Source organism: Mauremys reevesii, unplaced genomic scaffold (assembly GCF_016161935.1).
Source record: "Mauremys reevesii isolate NIE-2019 unplaced genomic scaffold, ASM1616193v1 Contig135, whole genome shotgun sequence".
In the NCBI taxonomy this organism is placed as follows: Eukaryota; Metazoa; Chordata; order Testudines; family Geoemydidae; genus Mauremys; species Mauremys reevesii.
Genome location: NW_024100755.1, coordinates 157,104 through 174,471, shown reverse-complemented (window position 1 = coordinate 174,471; position 17,368 = coordinate 157,104). Strand labels below are relative to the sequence as shown.

The window sequence follows — 17,368 nt, the reverse complement described above, 5'->3', positions numbered from 1 at the left end:
AGCTGGAACTGCCTGGGCCAGAGTGGGGCAGAGCTAAGGAGAGAGCAGGAGCCCGAGAAGAGCCAGGGAGCACAGCTGCACCAGCCAGGGAGAACCAGAGCAGATCTGTGCTGGGAGCCGAGCCGAGCACGCGCAGCACGAGCTGTAGAAGCTGCCCAGGGAGCAGATCTGTGCTAGGAGAAGGGCTGCAGCAAGTGGAGCCAGAGGAGCAGCCCAGGGAGCTGGAGGCAGAGCCGCAGCAGCACTGGGGCTGGAGGTGGGTGCAGTGAGCAGCGTGGGAGAGCGAGGGGACCCTGGGCAGAAGGCCCAGTGCAGGAGATGCCACCAGTCAAGAGACCTTGCAGGCCAGACTTTTGGGGGTGGGGATCATATCCCCTACATGAGGGCTGACACTGGGAGCAGGGCCTGTCACCTAGAGCACATGGTCACTGCCAGAGCAAGTGTCCAGCCCGTGGTGTCCCCTGCAGCACAGCCAGGGCCTGGGGAGGAGGCCTGGGACATGTGAGGGAGAGACTGTGACCTGCCCCTGACCCTCCAGAGGCGCTGGTTGTGATCTCCCTGCACCACAGAACAGGGTGGCGTGTTTCCTTTCCCATCTTTCCTTGTGTTTTACACTGATTGCTGGGTAGTAAATGGTGTTTGCTTGAAGCACATGCAATGAGGAGTGGGTCAGGGAAGTGCCCAGAGTGGAACACTGTGGCCCCCGTTCAAGTGATCATGACAAGATTAGGAGTCATCAAACCCCCAGGATTCCTGGTCCCAGCCTTGTTGGGGTTACGAGGTCTCTGCCACACACCAGAGTAGAAAGAGCCTCCTTGAGGTCAGGCAGCCTCTGGGTAAGGGGTGGGGACTCAGATCCTTTCTCTGGCCAGTGTGCACCAGGGTCGTGTATAAACCAGGAAGTTCCCCACAATAGCGGACCTGAACCCCTGTACACTTGTGCTCTGTCCTCATTGCTTCTCTGTCTCCCTTCCCCCATCTCTGCTGCTCCCCTCTGGGCTTTGTCAGCACCTGGCACAGCACTTCCTGCCAGCCAGAGACACTGTGTTCTAGGCCTGCTCCTGTGGATGTGGCCTCTCTCCTGATTCCTGAGAAAGGAACCTTTCCAGGAAATGGCCACAGCTTCTGGGAATGCGCATGTGGCTGGTGGACAGCACCAGGAATCATTTGGCTCCTGGCACACAAGGCAACTTAAAAGCTGAGCACCCAGACAGGGGCTTGAACCCTGGACCCTCAGATTAAGAGCCTGATGCTCTACCAACTGAGCTACCTGGGCTTGTTGAGACCATCTTCACCGTTCAGCACAGGTGAGCAGGCCGGCAAATGAGGAGGCAAAAGTCCCCAGAACCCTCTTCTTTTCTGCACAGCCACTGCCTGTCAGCAGGATTCCTCCTCCTCCTCCCTCCTGTGCCTCAGTGCGAAACTAAATCTCACACCTAGACAGCCGGTCCGTCAGCTGCACCCCAATCCCCATGCCTGAGCCTCCCTGCCAAAGCCCTGCACTGGCTCCAGAGAATTAGGTCTCCCTTGTCGCTGGGAACTCGACTTCTTGTGCCCAGAGTCTCGGCCCCCCCCTCAGCAGATGACCTGAGAAGAACAATGTCCCCTTTTCCAAAGAAGGGCTTGGAGTTTTTATCATGTTACCAGGTGGCCTAATGGATAAGGTGTCTGAGTGTGGATCAGAAACTGAGAGTCAAGTCCCTTGGTGGTTGTGTTTCTGCAGTTGTGCTGAACATCCTGCTCCGTTCAAGGCTAGAAACTCTTCTTGGCGCTCAGGCCAGTGCTCTGACTTGAGGTAGAGGCCGGGAAGGAGTTGGGGGTGGGAGTCACAAGGCTGGGGCATGAGCCCCAGGCGCTTCAACCTTGCCCTTCCTGACTTGCCAAAAGTGGGCGGCTTCGGGCTAGCGTGTGCGCCTGTCCTGTGCTGGAGAATTACTTGCTACATAGCGTCTTGGGCCTGGGTGTTTCTCTGCTTCTCGCCAGCTGGGGAAAAGCCTCTTGAGGTAAAATCTCCTGCCCACTGCAAAAGTCAGCACTTTGAGTGGGACCAGTCAGAGGCCCCACCATGGGGCTGGCCTGCTTTCCTACCATCTTGGGGCGTTTGCCACAGGCATCAGCAGCCGCCCGCATGCTGGTGACCTTCAGTGGGTGTTTGGCATGGCAGGGGAGCAGCCTGGCTGGGTGTTTTTGTGCCTGTCTGAAAGCCACACCTAGGCATGGTCAAGTGTGTTCTCCTTGCACACAGATTTTGACAGGTTTTCCTCCTGATCAGCAAGTGGATTAAGCACGTCTTCAGTGGGGGTTTGGCATGGCAGGGAGCAGGCTGGCTGGGTGTCTTTGTGGCCGTCTGGTGGCCATGCATAGGCATGGTCCTGCCCTCCTCTGGCCCTGCCCTCAGTTGCTCTGTAGCTTTTAAGCCTTCCCTTGGAGCTGTCAGCACCAGCCGCCTCTGCTCTAGGTGCCCAGAGGAAGAGAGGTGTGGCTGGCTCTCTTTTACAGATGGCCCCTTCCCTGGTACTGCCCTTGCTCAGCTGCGCAGAGGCGGTTCCTTCCCCAATCCCTGCCTGTCACTGCCCAGCAGCCCTCTGGCACCATTCCTGCCTCCTCTCTTCCTGCCATGTTGGGAAAGACAGCTCCCATCTCTCCTTGTTAAAGGTCAGGTGGGCCAACTAGGGGCAGAAGCCCATTCTATGTTTTCCTACTGCAGAGACCAAGCTCAGGGACTCACCTTGGGTGCAGACATTGCTGTGCTCCCACAAAACAAGCCACCACTGCACAAAGAGAGAGGAAAGGACTTGCCAAAGCCTGGGATTGAACCAGGGACCTTTAGATCTTCAGTCTAACGCTCTCCCAACTGAGCTACTTCAGCAGATGCATAATAGTTTTTTGGCCTGTTGCTTCTCTGTCTGGGATGTGTTTGTCAGCAGTTGCACACAAAAAGGACAGGAAAACGAACAGCTGCTCCACAGCCCACCGGAGAACCCGGCGCCCTTAGCTGTGGGGAGTAAGAAGTGGCTGTTGGCTGACAGGGCCTGTCCCCGAGGAGCTGGAACAGCAGCTGCTGCCTCCCCCTTGGCTCCAGGCTGTGGGAAATGCTCATTGCCTGGCTGCATGGGCAGCTGCTGCTCGTGCTCTGGAGAGCGTCTGTATTGCTCTGTCAACCCCCGTCTTCACTGAGCCAGTCTGGTAAGGTCCCAAGTGCCCCCTCCGGCCTGGCAGCTGACAGTCTGTGCAGACATCAGCCCCCTGCCAGCCCACAGGCAGCAGCAGCGGCAGCCCCAGCACCACAGGGGCACTCAATGCACTTCCGTGAAATGGCTCCTTGGCGTCCAGCTGCTAGAGTGAGAGCCAGGAGAGAGCAGTGTCTGGCTCACCGTGGGGAGAAGAGACCTGGTGAGTGTGGATCTCCTCAGCCTCCCCACAAGGCTGGTCAGTTGTATTGTCACTGTGATGGTCGGTGCTTCCCTTCAGGGCCGACCCTAGAGGGTCTGTGACAAATCCCCATTTCCTCCCCAGGCCCTGTCCCCACTCCAGCCCTTCCCCAAGCCCCACCCCTATCCATCTCTTCCCACCTGCCTTCCTGCCCCATTCCTCTCCCTCCCCACCTCTTACTGTCCCTTCTCCTCCCCTCCCGCCCAGCGCCTCCCTCACCCCACTGAACAGCTGATCACTGGCAGGTGGGAGGGGCTGAAAGGGAAGAGGAGGAGCTTGTCAACAAGGCCTGTAGTGGGGCGGAGCTGGTTGCCAGTGAGGCGCTGAGCACCTATTTTTGCTCTGTTGGTTCTGCAGCCCGTGGCTCCCATGGAGTCGTGACTTGGCTCCTTTCACACTCTAGAGAGGAGCAGAACCAGGGCTATGGCTGATCTATGGGGCACCAGGTGAGTGGCAGAGGCTTCAGGTGCTGAGAGCTTGCCTGACCCTCAGGGACACAGTGTGAGGGTGTCCCAGGCATCTCTATGAAAGGAGCAGAACAGGATTTACTTGGGGTGGGGAGAGATTTCAACTCCAACACCTTAACCACTCGGCCATCACAGCTGTGAGCACAAAACTATCCCAATGCCAGAGAAACTGGTAAAGAATCCCAATGCCCAGGCGTGAAGTCATCTGAACTACAGGATTCCCACGCAAACCTGGCTCCCCAAAGCACAGGGAGGATTGGGGTTTGTTCTCTTCTTAGCCATGTGCAGTCGCACAGAGGCGCGTTTAACAGTCTCCCCTCCCACAGGCGGGAAGGGAAATGATTCTTAACTTGAAGCCTGATGTAGGGTGACCAGACATCCTGATTTTATCGGGACTGTCCCAATATTTGCTCTCCCCGACACACCTCTAACCACTGGCCACTCCTCCCAGGGCTGGAGATAGAACCAGGAATTCTGACCACCAACCCCCTCCTCTGCTCTGACCACTGGGCCCCACACTCCTTTTAGATTTTAGGCTCGCTGCCTCTTCTATCCATGCACCCACCTGTCTATCCCTTTGCCGCCCCTGGGCAGGCAGGCTGGCCGGGTGTCTTTGTGGCCGTCTGCTGGCCATGGTCCTCTCCTCCTCTTGCCCTGCCCTCAGTTGCTCTGTAGCTTTTAAGCCTTCCCTTGCAGCTGTCAGCACCAGCCGCCTCTGCTCTAGGTGCGCTGAGCAGGAAAGGTGTGTTGGGCTCCAGCCTGTGACTCTTCCTCCATCCTGCCTAGCCCTGACTATCAAGACTGGCCTGGCACTCAGGGCGGCTCCAGACCAGTGCACCAAACACGCGCTTGGGGCGGCCTTTGCCGGCAGGCGGCTCCGGCGGACCTTCCGCCAGTCATGCCTGCGGGAGGTCCACGAACCGCAGGACAAATGGGCCTGCGCCCAGGCATGACTGCGGATGCTCCACCGGGCAGCGGAACCAGCGGAACCTCCGCGAGCACGTCCTGCTTGGGGCAGCAGGATTCCTAAAGCCGCCCCTGCTGTCCTCCTTCCTTCAAGTGCGATGTGGACAAGAGGTAATGTGGCTGCAAGCAAAATGGCCAAACTTCTGGGCATCAGGTGAAGCTGTGAGAATCCCAAGCATCTGGTCAAACCACAGGACTGCAGGCATCAGCAACCAGGGTAACAAGTTTTAAAGCCTCAACCCATTGTGGCCATCACAACCCTGGCCCTCATGGGTGAGTCACCCAGCAGAAGGGAAAGATTTGCTCTTGTACAGCTGGAGACAGGAAGTTGAGCCTTGTGAACTCCAGGGCTTTAGCACAATCCAACACAAGGTCCCACTGAGATTTGAACTCAGATTGCAGGATTCAGAGTCTTGAGTGCTGCCCGTTACACCATGGGACCAACTCATGCTGCTGTCTCTGTGCATCAGTGACCCTCACGGGGCCGGCTCGTGTAAGGGACTGTTGGCCCCTTACTAAAGCTTAGTGGGGTTTTTGGTTGGCTAGTTCCCAGCACCAATAGAAGGGGGAAGGGCCAATGGGAAATCAGGATCCTGAGACTGACAGTCCCCAGGGGCAATGGGGAGAGGCCAAAGCTCCAAGTTAGCTGCACTGACAGGCCAGGCAGTGTAATGAGAGTCACCAGGCCAGGGTCCCATCCTCCGTGGGAGCTGGAACTGCCTGGGCCAGAGTGGGGCAGAGCTAAGGAGAGCAGGAGCCCGAGAAGGCCGGGAGCAGAGCTGCACAGGTGTAGTGCCAGAAACTGCTCCTGTAGGACTTTGCTACCTGTAGCTGTTACTGATACCTGAGGTGGTTCTTATTTGCTGACTTGTCCTAATTGGTTAAAACTTGAGAGTGGTGGGGATGGAAGCATAAGGCTTCCTCCTCCAAACGACCCTGCCTGGTGTCCATCTGTATCTATTACCTCTTAACACCGGATTGTAAAAAATAGAGTGAGGTCATTTAAACATCATTTATTTTGCAGCTTCATTTACTATGCTAACAATGTAGCATCCTGACACTGATACTTCTGCCCATGTGACCTGTGGGTTGGATTCATTTTAGTGGGATGTGGGACATGTGGAGGATAATTTAAACTCTTAATTTCCTTATGGTTTCCCTGCAATATACTTCTCTGCTGGTGCAATTTCTGACCATTGCACGTCTATTATATTTATTACAATAGCACAAGTAAGTCACACAAGTGACATAGTCTAGGGGCTTGGCTACACTTGCAAGTTAGAGCCCATTAAAGCAGCCCCAGGTGCCCTAACTCCTGAGGTGTCCACACTGCCAAGGCACATGGAGCACCTGGGCTCTGCAGCTGGAGCGCTCTGGGTAATCCACCTCCATGAGAAGTATAAAGCTCGCTGAGCCCTGCTGAAACGCCCGGGCATCAGTGTTGCATCACTGCACTATGTTTGGCCTCAGGAAATGTCCATAATCCCCTGAAGTCAAGTGCCCCTCTGGTCATTGTTTTGAAATCGGTTGCAGTCATGCGGATATCCCCTTTAAAAGCTCCGTTTCTGACAGCCTGCTGCTTATCTGCTCTGGGACAAAGCAACCATTAGTGTGGAATGCTGCTGTTGTGAGTGTGTGTGAGAGAGGGGGGGGTCTGCTGCTGTCCAAACACACAAGACAGCATGCTGAGACACTGTCAGCCCCCCAAACACACCGTCGCTCCCCGCACGTACACACAACACACTTCCTGTCACACTCCACCCCCGTCCCCCATTTGAAAAGCACGTTGCAGCCACTTGCACACTGGGATAGTTACCCCAGTGCACTGCTCTCTGTGGCATTGCCAGAGCTGCTAATGTGGCCACTCCAGTGCGCTTGCAGCTGTCAGTGTGAACACACGGCAGCGGTTTCCCTGCTGTGGTTTCACTCCCAGTGCTCTACATCTGCAAGTGTAGCCAAGCCCTAAATTTGCCAGACCAACCAAACTCAGTAACTGCCCTCCACCACCATGTGCAATAAGGAGGGGCATGGTGAAGCACACACCACACTTGCTGCCTCAGCCTTGTGCATGGTGGGGTGGCCACCTCCCCATTGATGAGACCTGGTCCCACCATCTCCGTGGAGCTCCAGGCTGCCCTGCTGCCATCCCTGTCTGTGTTGTCTTCTCTAGCAGTTGACTGGAAGGTGAGCATTGGCCACATGCCATGTAGCCGTGTTGTCTCGAAGGGCGAAAGCAGGAGGAATGATGCCTTCATAGCCCACCCAATATTCCATAACATAGTTAAGGAAAATATTTCTCAATGAACTCAGTAAAAGATCAGAAGCAGCCAGTGTCCGCATCAGTCTACGAGCATTGGTATTTTCTTGAAATTTGTCAGACCAACCTAACTAACACCTAACACACATTTGAAGTTCTTCTTTTCACACTGTTGCTCATTCTCAGGTTCTGCTTTATCTCCAGACAGATCCAGTCTCTTTCAGAACTGCCTTGCTCTTTCTGTCTGTTTCGCTCATGGATGTTTTGGAGTAAACACTCCTTCCCTCTATTCTCAGACAAACACTAGTATTAACTGTTTGCTGCTGATGAGTCTAGAAAGCATTTGTCAAGTGGAAGATGCTGTTTCTGGGGATTGCTCCCAAGATCAGTACTTTGGGTTCAAGCGTCTCTCAGCTTCCTTGGGAAAATAACACCAAGGCTTCTTTGCAATCTACAAGAAGAAGGAGTTTTCCACCCCAGATGGGACTTGAACCCACAATCTCTGGCCCAGGAAGCCAATGCCTTATCCATTAGGCCACTGGGGCCCTGAAAAGCACTGCAAGAGGATGAAATTCCCTCTCATGATTGCACATTCCTCATTCACTCAAGCCAAATACCCATTTAATGGCCTTACAAACGTCTGCATCCTGGCAGCGAGGCACCTGGGCAGGTGGCTGACAGAGCTGAGCACCACCTTTCTGCCAGCCACCTTTAGAGAAGAACCCCACCCTAGAGTCACCTCCCTCCTTCAGCACCTCCACGGCTGTGGCTCTGAGTGGCAGTAGGATGATTGGGGCGAATCCGGGGCTGGAAGGGGGTAAGGTCGGCCTGTAAGGAGGAACCAGGTGGGGCAGACCCAGGGGAGGCTGTGGGCTGCTGGTCGGTTGTTGGGATCCGAGCTCTAGATCAAAGCTGCACAGTCACCTGACACCCAGGATTACAGGGCTGACACAGTGACCCCCTTACTGGCCTCGGTGACCCCAAACCCTTGTTACTAAGGGCATTGAGAGTCTCTGTCCATTAATAACTTCTGGGAGCTCCCCAGCAGGCTGCGGGCGTCAGCCGCCTCCTGCCTCACAGGTTAGACTCTTGGCGCTGTGCCAGCCGCCCCTCGCTTGCAGGCCCAGTGTAAGAAGCAGGAGGCGGTGCTGGCAGAAGAGGTTTTGATTGTCGAGCTCTGTGTGATGGGCACAGGGCGCTTCCACTCAGTAGCACAGCTGGGGAGCAGGGAAGCAGTTAAGAAGTCGGGTGCCTCGGTGGGGGTGTGGAGCAACCGTTCGTTTTCCTGTTCACACTCCTCTGCGGTGTGAAAATCGGGAGGAGGCAGAAGCCCCACTTCCCTCCCTCAATGGCGCCCAGTGGGGAAGCCAGGACAACAGGGTGGGGCGGCAGGTGGTGGCCAGACTCTCACTGCCAGGGTCTAGTCTAGTTCAGGGTCCAGCTCAACTTCCTCCCCATGCCACTGGCCTCCAGTCCCCTTCCCCACCAGGTCAACCGGGCACTAGGGCAGGAACGGGGTGAGGCAGCAAGTCAAGCTGAGCAAGGCAGGCAAAGCGAGTCTTGTCTTCATGGGCACCTCCCAATGGCGTCCTTTTTGTGTGCAACTGCTGCAAAAACATCCCGGACAGAGAAGCAACAGGCCAAAACACTGGCATACAGCTGCCAAAGTAGCTCAGTTGGAGAGCATTAGACTGAAGATCTAAGGTCCCTGGTTCAATCCCAGGCTTTGGCAGGTGCTTTCATCCTCTTTGTGCAGGGCAGCTTGTTTTCTAGAAGCCCAGTGGTGCCTGCACCCAAGATGAGCAGGGTTTCCCTGGGGTAAAGCAATTTTGGGGCCCCTTCCATTAAAAAAAAGTGGCAATACTGTATTCTCCACGGGGCCCCTGCAGTCTGAGACAAATTGCCCCACTTGCCTCCCCTCTGGGTGGCCCTGAAGGTGAGTCTCTGATCTTGGGCTCTGCTGTAGGAAAACATAGAATGGGCTTCTGCCCTAGTTGGCCACCTGACTTTTAACAAGGAGAGATGGGAGCTGTCTTTCCCAACATGGCAGGAAGAGAGCAAGGCAGGGTGACCCTCAGGAATGGTGCCAGAGGGCTGCTGGGCAGTGACAGGCAGGAATAGGGGATGAAAACTCCTCTGTGCAGCTGAGCAAAGGGCAGTACCAGGGAAGGGGCATCTGTAAAAGTGGCCGTGTGGAAGGTGGAAGGATTTGGGGGCCCAGGAGGAGGTGCTTGATGTTCCAGTGCCTTGGAGCAGCTGGACTTAGCCATGGTGAGTGTTCAGGAAATGCCCATTAATAACTCTAGGGTAGCTCAATAGGCAGAGGGTGATTGGAGGAGGGCCTCTGGCCAGGGAAGAATGATGGGGCTGGAGTCACATTCGTGGTGCAGTACAGAAGGTGGTGGAGCTCCGACCAGGAGGAGCATTTCTGGTGGGCTTTGTGCTCTGTGGCACTGGTTACTGCTATATTAGTGTGTATGGTCCCCAGTTAAGGCATGAGAGGAAGATCAAAGGCTCCCTTCCTCTGGACTGCATGATGTTCGTTGTTGTTGTTGGGGTTAAGAGTGTCAGCCAGCCTGAGCACCGCTGGTCCTGTTTTCCCAACCGTCAGAGGAAACATTTTCACAATGAGCACTACCTGGCGCAGGTCGGCAGAGGAGCTCACTCCAGCCACAGAGGGTTCACCTTTCTGCGGGACAGGCCAGGACTCGCATTGACCGGTTATGCTTAGCTTTTGTATCTTTACGTTGCTTCTCAGATTCTTTCTTGGCCTGACTTGTTACACTTTGACATAACAGGCCAGAGTTTGGGCACCTTCCTATTATCCTCACTAGGATCTGATTTCCAAATTTTGAGGAATGACTTTTTGCCTCTAACAGCCTCCAGTACTCGGCCGTTTACCTAGAGTGGCGTTCTGCTGGTCGTCCTATTGTCGTTTCTGATTTAGGGCAAACGTTTCATCTGAGCCTCTAATTGCAGTGTTTTCAACAGTCTGCATGCTGCTTGCAGGCACCTAACACTTGTGACAGCAGCTCCTTTTAATTCCCACCTAACCATCTGTACTTATGCCGATGGGTCGACTTTGAGTCTTTAACTTTGGCGGTAGCTGAGAAGATGGTAAATCGGGCAGAAACCCATTCGACAAACCTCTTCATTTCCTTGTTATTTCCTGACTTCTTCATTCATCCCCTTTTCCTTATTTCCTGGCTGAGGCGGCGGCCTGCTAGGGAGCTCCCCGGCACCTCTGGCTGCCTGGGCTGAAGGCAAGAGGCAGGCCTGGGCGTGGTGAGGCCTCCTGTCCCGTAATGAGGCCGCAGTGCTTCCTGGTCCCCTTTTCCCACCCACACCGGCAGGCGGCTGCTGCGGGAGAACACGAGGAGGCTCTCGGGATGCTAGGCAGCGCTGTGTGGCTGTCAGGAAAAGACCCTTCTTCTCTAAAGATGGCTGGCAGAAAGGTGGTGCTCAGCTCTGTGGCGACCTCCCCAGTAGCCTCGCTGCCAGGGGATGCAGACATTTCTGTAAGGTGCAGAAAGAGGTTATTTGGCTTCCAAGTTAATATGAGAAATATGCATTTAGGAGATGGAATTTCCATTTTCCACAGGGCCCCAGTGGCCTAATGGACAAGGCAATGGCTTTCTAAGTCAGAGATTGTGGGTTCAAGTCCCATCTGGGGTGAAAAACTGCCTCTATATTGCAAGGAAACCTTAGCCTTATTTTCACCAAGAAAGCTGGGAGATGTTTGAGCATAAAATATTGGATCTTGGGAAAAATGCCCAGAAATGGGCATCTTGACAAATGCTTTCTAAACCCTCAGTAGCAAACAATTAATGCTAGTGTTTGTCTGAGACTAGAGGGAAAGTGTTCACTCCAACACCTCAGTGAGTGAAACAGGCGGAAAGAGCAAGGCCATCCTGAAAGAGAATGGATCTGTCTGGAGACAAAGCAGCCCCTGAGAATGAGCAACAGTGTGAAAAGAAGAGGTTGAAATGTGTGTTAGATGTTAGTTAGTGTTAGAGGTTTATCCCTTCACCCTCCCATTACCGGGTCCTTCTTGCGTACACACAGAGCAGCAATCGCAAAGTCCCAAGGTGCAAACAATTAGATGTTTATTAGGTTGAACTTCCAGCAAGCAATGATTCCAGTTTCCTTCCTCGGTGTCCCCATCCCAGCCCTGACACCACAGAGCCTTGCCTGTGTCCCTGTTCCCATTCTCCTCCTTGGCAAAACATAGGACATATGGTGACACATTTCCTGATCGGGCCAGGCATCAAGGTGGAAGGTGCTGATATTCCATTTGTCCACTGCCCGTCGTGTAGTGCAGTGCCCTGCACCTTCTCTCATAGGAGCCTGTTCCAATTAGTGTTCCAGACTTCCCACTATAGTGGGCCGAGAAGGTTGGGTCCAGGTTGTCTAGTGCAGGGGAGGGCTTACTCCATTACTTCTCGGTTATTTCCATAGGCAGCGTCACACAAGTATACTTAGCAATACACCAGCCACTGTAATAATCCACAGCAACACCGAGAGACCTGAGCACTGCAGCATGGTCAGCATCCCGGCCACCACGAAACACCTCCTCTCCTCCTTGACGGGATCAAGCTCTTAACGTGTCCAGTTGCAATACGCTGCCACTGCAGGTTTTCGTGCTTTTGTCCATATCATAAGTCCATTGAATGTCCACAGAGAAATGGGTTATTATGAAACCAACTTAACCACATGGTGTGGAATCAGGCTGTATCGCTGGTTCGATTATTCACAGCAGTAAGATTCACAGGTCTATCTGTGCGCCAAAGCCCAGAGAGCAGCGTGTAGTGTGGAATTTGGTTAGGGGCTGGGGTAATTGTGCCCCAGTAATATGTACATTTCCAGCAAAACACCTCAGACACAGTACACAAATTGTCCACCCTTACCATGGGCCATTGGGTGTGCTCCTCCACGGCCATCAGGGAGGGGCACATTCAAACATCTTCTCTGGATTTACACCATTTTACACACCCCTCCATTGATTCCCAGCGAGCAAATCCCCTTCTCATTATTCCCATAGGGCTTGTGGGGCCCACCTTAGCTGCCGATTCACTTCCAGATACTACGGTGGCTATTACACAGGTGCTGGCCTCCTTGTCGAGCATTTTGAATGTCCACACACATCTTCCCCCAGGTCAGCCTTTTGAAGCCATCCCCACTCATGTCATGAGGTTTTTCTGTTCATTGAAACACAACAATGCTAACACCAAGACAAACACCACAGACAAACAATACAAAACATAGATTCATGGTATTATGGTTTAGTCTTTTGCTGGCACCAGCTTGCTCGTAGAGTGTCTGAAAAACAAAGAAACAATTTCCACACACACACACCCCGTGAACAGATTAGTGCTTAATAATAATAATACCACTTCCTTTTACAAATTTCCTTGCTAATTGCAGGAAAAACAGAAGAATTCCCTCCAGGCTGTCCTTATTTTGTTCTATAGTCAGATAGTGAATTACTCCCCTCACTGGTCATTTATGAAATTCATGAAGTGGTGTGCCTCAGTTTCCCCTCTTGTACAACAGACCAAGTTTGCAATAGTTTCTCTGCTGTACCAAGCATTAAGTTTATCCTCAGGTAATAGCTGAGAGACAGCTTTAGATTTAGCTTTAGCACTGTACATACACACACACACTCCTTAGGGTTAACTGTCCCCCTTATTTTCAGACTTGACTTGTTTTCATCTCCCTTTCCTGGAGGGCCACAATCTGAGTCTTCCAGTAGCTTGTTTGCTGACCAGATGTATTTATTATTTGCAGCTCCTTTGTGCTGCCACTGATGGGCAGTTCTCTCCTTCCCCCATCAGCTAGGTCATTTGCATTCACACCGGCTTTCGGGCTTGGCTTTTGGATCCAAAGCCATCAGCAGCTCAGAGACTGTCTTAAAAGGGACACAATCAACTTCCACCTGAGTTCTGATTACTTTCCACTTTCATCTTCTGCTTCAAAACACACAGATCTGAAAAAGAAACCACAACCTATTGGCTCCCTTTGGAGCCCTAATAGGGTTTGAGCTAAATACCATGTTTTGTTTGCATTTCTTTTCGCCTTCTCCAATATACACTGCACACGTCCTGGGAAAAAGCACATTCCTTCCATAGTTTAACCTTCATGACATTATATTACAAACCATAAGTCTCAGTTTAGGTTTTTAAAACCTTACAGAATTACACACAACATTTTGTTTTGTCTAACAGCCCTTGCACTGCAATAATTTTTTTACACAACTGTACCCGATTACACGTCCATCTTGTACAGCCAGAGCCAGCCAGGGGCAGGCAAGTTAAGTGCCAATGAAACCCCTGACATTCCTTTAGAGATTTTGCTTACATTACCCAGGAGTCAAATCATTTTGATGAGATTATCTCCCCGCCTGCTGCCTGCAGCCCTCCCTATAGACCATTTCTGTGGGCAAAGGGCCCATTCCCCTCAGAATGGCTGTAAAGGCTTCTCGGGACAAAACAGGTGATGGTAGCAGCCACTTTACCTGACCCTCTTGTATAATTTAATTACTAAGCTTCCATCCAACAGGAGTGCACAGAGCTGCACATACAGTTACCTTTATTTAACTGGGTTTATTATTAAACCAAAACTGCCCTTCTTGTAACACCACAACTGTTGCCTTTGCTATTTCCACAACTCACAAATGTTTACTTTCCTCCAAACTCTGTATTATTAATTTTTGCAAAGCCCTGGGCGGCTGCACTGCAGTGCTGGGGTGACTCTGCAGGGGAGAAGCTGCTGTGGAGCAATGTAGAGCAGGTGCAGGAAGGGCGGGTCACTGTTCACATTGTGAACTGCACAATTTTCCAAATTTGGGAATGTCCGAGAACAATTCTAAGGAAGGTGAATGCAGAGCAGTGACACTGGAGGTGCCCAGACCTCCAACGGGGTGGTGTGGAAATTAATAATGGGAAGAGCATTTGCAAAATTAGTCGTCACTGACAAGATTTGTCTCTTCTTATTTCGGTTGCGGTGTTATTTAGCGGAATCAGGACATATTTTTACTATGTTAATTAAACACATACTTTTATTTAACTGAGCCAAAAACTTAGTGTCACTTATTTTTTCTCTGTCTAACAAGAACTAAATGAATTTTGTGACTTTCTGGAAAGTGCAGCGAGATTAAATGTAGAATTCAGTCTCTGTGTTTGGAGCTGATGTTTTCCTCTCACAGGTCAGTGCCTGCATTGAAATACCAAGAGGATCTAAGGGCTGGTGTCGCCGGGCACAGGGGTGTTTGCAGAAGGCGGGGCCTCAGGTGGAAGGGGCGGGGCAGGGCGTTAGTCTCCCCAGCTGGCGGTTCACGCCCTGCCCATGGTGTTGCAATGAAAGAGGCTGCCCAGTCTGCACTTGTAGCGAGGTTCCCCACTAGGTGGCCGCAGGAGACAGGCAGGTGACAGCAGGGAAGTGGCGACACAGGAGCTCTCAGCAGCAGGGTGATGGACAATGCCGTGGAGCAGCAGCGACGCAGAGTGAACAGGGCAAACCGAGAGCCAGTTGAAGGAGTGGCAGCAGCAGAAGCTGAGAGTTTGCTTGATGCCTTCGCCCGCTGCTGTTTTCTGCTGGTCGCTGGGTGACAGTTCCTGCCTGTGGCGGCCGGGGCTGCGAGGTCCCTCGCTGCCTGTGGCGGCCAGGATCCGGGGGGGTCCCCTCGCTGCCCATGGCACCCAGGGTCCATGGGGTCCCCTCGCTGCCCATGGAGGCCGGGAGCTGGGGGGTCCCCTCACTGCCCGTGGCACCCGTGGTCCATGGGGTCCCCTTGCTGCCCATGGCACCCGGGGTCCATGGGGTCCCCTCGCTGCCCGTGGTGGCCAGGAGCTGGGGGGTCCCCTCGCTGCCTGTGGCGGCCAGGATCCGGGGGGGTCCCCTCGCTGCCCATGGCACCCAGGGTCCATGGGGTCCCCTCGCTGCCCATGGTGGCCGGGAGCTTGGGGGTCCCCTCGCTGCCCGTGGCACCCGTGGTCCATGGGGTCCCCTTGCTGCCCATGGCACCCGTGGTCCATGGGGTCCCCTCGCTGCCCGTGGTGGCCAGGAGCTGGGGGGTCCCCTCGCTGCCCGTGGCGGCCGGGGGCCATGGGGTCCCCTCACTGCCCATGGCAGCCAGGGTCCATGGGGTCCCCTCGCTGCCCGTGGCGGCCGGGGGCCATGGGGTCTCCTCGCCGCCCATGGCGGCTGGGAGCTGTGGGGTCCCCTCGCTGCCTGTGGTGCCCAGGGTCCATGGGGTCCCCTCGCTGCCTGTGGCGGCCGGGGGCTGTGGGGTCCCCTCACTGCCTATGGCGCCCGGGGTCCATGGGGTCCCCTCGCTTCCCGTGGCGGCTGGGGGCCATGGGGTCCCCTCGCTGCCTATGGCGCCCGGGGTCCATGGGGTCCCCTCGCTTCCCGTGGTGGCTGGGGGCCATGGGGTCCCCTCGCTGCCCATGGTGGCCATGGTCCGTGGGGTCCCGATGGCAGCTGGGGGCTCTGGCATCCACCTGCAGTGGCTGGGAGCTATGGGGCCATCTGCAATGGCATTTGGCTGAGGCTTCTCCTCACCCCCCATGGTGACTGCGCACTCCAGGCTCTGCCTGCGGTGTCTGAGCTGGGGCTTCCTCACTTGCCTGTGTCAGCTGGGAGCTCCAAGGAGCTGCAGAGTCTATTAGCAATGACGTGGGGCTGCAGGGTCCTCACGCCATCAATGCCTGCTGGGAAATCCTGGGTCCGCTCACAGCGGCTGGGAGCTCTGGGGTCTACTTGTAGGAGCTGGGAGCTGCAGGGTCCATATACAGTGGTGTGGGGCTGTGGGGGCTCCCCCGCCACCCATGGCTGCAGAGGTAGTATATATATTGTGTGAATGGTGCTCACATAACGCAGAGAAAGTTGCCTATGCAGCTCACAATAGTAAATAAAGTCAGACCAGAAGTTCTCTTCTTTCCAAGTGGGAATTGTGCAGGGAGGAACAACAGACCTAGTGCAGCTGTGTTGCCACTGTCTGCTAGCACTGAAATGGTTCACAATGCCTTGGGTCAAGTGGCACCAGTTCTAAAAGTAAGGGTGATTTAGTGCTGTGGTTTTCAAACAGGGGTATCCAATGGTCTTCCAGGGGGTACAGCAACTCATCTAGATATTTGCCTAGTTTTACAACAGGCTACATAGAAAGCACTAGCAAATTTGTAACAAATTAAAATTCATATGTTGATCTGTTTATACTGTTCTCTATATACACTGAAATGTAAGTACAATACTTCTATTCAAGGGATTTATTTTTATAAATATTGCATCTGATTTTGTAAGCAAGTAGTTTTTAAGTGAGGTAAAAAATGGGGGTATGCAGAGAAATCAGACTCCTGAAAGGGTACAGGTGTCTCTAAAGGTTGAGAGCCACTGATTTAGTGCAGGTACCACCGGTAACATAGAACCCTGCAAAAACTTCTAGTGCAGATGAACTTGAGAGCAAGCCAGAGAGAAACAGCTGCAGAGCATGCTAGAAAGGGCTGACCTGTCCGCATTGTCTGTGCCTGACAGGCGGTCATGTGGTACAGAGGAGCCTGTGAGAGGTATCCCAAAGCAAGAGGGTTTGATTAGTTGCTAGCAGCTCCACATGCTAATCAGGAGGTGTGTTTCTGTAAATAGCAACATAAACATCTTCTAATGGCCAGTGTGCTAAAGCTGTCTCAATTGTGCTTTAATGAAATGGGAACCTGGTTTTAGATTTTTGTTCTTTAATTCGCTGGGGGTAAAACCCATTGTATGAAAACATTCACCGTGGGATTAAAGCTTGTGCATATTAGCCTGGATGTGTAGCCGAGGACAGTTTTGTTAAGACTGTACTTTTAGGGATCATTTCTATAGTTTGGAACTAGAGAAGTGTGGTTGAAAGTGTATGATCTTGCTAACCACGAGGATGAGTTAAAGTGTTCTCTTCTGAGCATGAAGTGAGTGGATAGTATTGCTTTAATGTATCTGCTGTCTGCTAGTGATGAGTGTTCTTGTTTTCCTTTTGGGAAGCTGAGAGGAAAAGAGCACAGACTGAGTGGTTAGTCCTTATAAAACAAGTTTAAAAATAAATGTTTTGGCTTTTTTTTGTATTATCTGAACTTGTTTAAAGCTTTTCTTCAGTTCTCTTTAAAAAAAGTAAAGGTAGTGTGAAAATGGTGTTTTAGAAGTTTCTAGTTCAGTACTTACTGAAAGAGTTTAAAGATTTCTTTATGCTGCTCTCTCTTTTTTTTCTTGTAATCTA

At 53.0% G+C, this 17,368-nt stretch overlaps 5 non-coding genes across 5 annotated transcripts; 2 read left to right on the top strand and 3 right to left on the bottom strand.

Annotated features, from left to right (window-relative positions):
* Window positions 1–1,203: 1,203 nt before the first annotated feature.
* TRNAK-CUU lies at window positions 1,204–1,276 on the bottom strand. The gene has a single exon. It is a non-coding gene; the product is annotated as a tRNA-Lys (tRNA).
* Window positions 1,277–2,796: 1,520 nt separating this feature from the next.
* TRNAF-GAA lies at window positions 2,797–2,869 on the bottom strand. Its single transcript has one exon. It is a non-coding gene; the product is annotated as a tRNA-Phe (tRNA).
* A 4,725-nt stretch (window positions 2,870–7,594) lies between these two features.
* TRNAR-CCU lies at window positions 7,595–7,667 on the bottom strand. Its single transcript has one exon. It is a non-coding gene; the product is annotated as a tRNA-Arg (tRNA).
* A 3,057-nt stretch (window positions 7,668–10,724) lies between these two features.
* On the top strand, window positions 10,725–10,797 carry TRNAR-UCU. Its single transcript has one exon. It is a non-coding gene; the product is annotated as a tRNA-Arg (tRNA).
* Window positions 10,798–16,949: 6,152 nt separating this feature from the next.
* Window positions 16,950–17,166, top strand: LOC120393005. The gene has a single exon (XR_005591857.1). It is a non-coding gene; the product is annotated as a small nucleolar RNA U3 (small nucleolar RNA).
* Window positions 17,167–17,368: the final 202 nt, after the last annotated feature.